Below are 1,654 nucleotides of genomic sequence, written 5' to 3' on the forward strand. Positions count from 1 at the left end.
GTGTGTGTGTGTGTAGTAGTGTGTGTGTACCTCTGTAGTGGGGGTGGAGCAGGTCTCTCCGGGCGCTGCAGAGCAGAGCGTTGGTGAAGACGAGGTCGAGGGAGCACAGCAGCAGGTGGTACGAGTTCACCAGGTCGTCGCTGATCATCGGGAAGTTCCCTGATTAAAACCACAGAAGAAGAAGAAGAACCTGATTAAAACCACAGAAGAAGAAGAACTTGATTAAAACCACAGAAGAAGAAGACGCTGATTAAAACCACAGAAGAAGAAGAACAGGATTGAGTTGTCATCGTTTCTTCAGGCTACGCTAGGATACGGGCATCGAGGTATTTGGGCGTGATATTGTGAGATCGTGAGATTGTGATGTCCGATCCCCTCCATATCGCCCGGCCTGTTTTTGACTAAATCCATCCAGACTCCAGATGTCTTTATCGGCGTCCCACAGTACGACATCACATGCTCAGATCACAGTTTACAGAATAATATAGCACGCAAACTATTAGAAACACAGAGGAACAGTCGAGATATTAGAATTATGAATTAAAATAAATAAAGGCTGAAATGGGTGTGCAGAGCATGTAGAGTGATAAAAAACTGAAAAATATAAATATGTAGATACTAGATCCAGTTGGGAAGACGTATAAAGTATCATCTCTGTATTTGAAGTAGAGACTAAGGGGCAATAAACACCGGTCTCTTGATATCTACACTGTAAATAATGTGAAATCTCAGTTATTACTTCAGATATCACAGTAACACGACTGGATATGATCTCACAATAAAATACTGTAAAATCCAGATATTAGTCATGAATGAGAATAAATAAATGCTTATATGGGCGTGCAGAGCATGAAGAGCGATACCAAGTCTAATACATATACAATACATGTATCTGGGTAAGAGAGCTGCGTACCTTTAGCGTGGACGAATAGCAGCCAGCAGAAGTTGAAGACCTCGGCCACGGTGCAGGGATGGCGTCTGCAGAGAGAAGACGGGAGTCACACATTCAGAAAGCAACCCGCCCGTCGTCCTCGGGTCTAATGCGACCCAATATCTGAAATATGAGTTTCTTTTTAACCAAATTACCACAAAAAATGGATTGGATTCCTTACAACGCTCACATGTGTTGCCTGTTTTAAACGCGGGACAACAACACGCGGTTTACACCAAACTCCTGTTTAAAAACAGCCAATTTAAAAATTGAAGAAGAACATTTCCCTCTGAAATGTTTTAAAAGTACCTCAAAATTATACTACACTATATTATGCTTGTTAAAGTGCTTTCTGACTGTATCAAACTGCAGTGACGTGTAAACGGAGAGATGCAGCTTAAAGAGATGAATCAGTTGATTTGTCGAGTCTTTATCCTCCTGTTGTCCTCTTTAAAAAATATCTATATCTAAAATATGAGTTTCTTAAAACCTTAAATTGGCTGTTTTTGAACAGGAGTTTGGTCTAACACATGTGTTGTTCTCTCACGTTAAAAACAGACAAAAATGTGAGCGTTGTAAGGAATCAAATCCATTTTTTGTGGGAATTTGGTTAAAAAGAAAGTCATATTTCAGATAAAGACATACATATATATACACTCACCGTCCACTTTATTAGGTACACCTGTCCAACTGCTCGTTAACACTTAATTTCTAAGCAGCCAA

This window comes from Etheostoma cragini, chromosome 8 (genome assembly GCF_013103735.1).
Source record: "Etheostoma cragini isolate CJK2018 chromosome 8, CSU_Ecrag_1.0, whole genome shotgun sequence".
NCBI classification, from domain to species: domain Eukaryota; kingdom Metazoa; phylum Chordata; class Actinopteri; order Perciformes; family Percidae; genus Etheostoma; species Etheostoma cragini.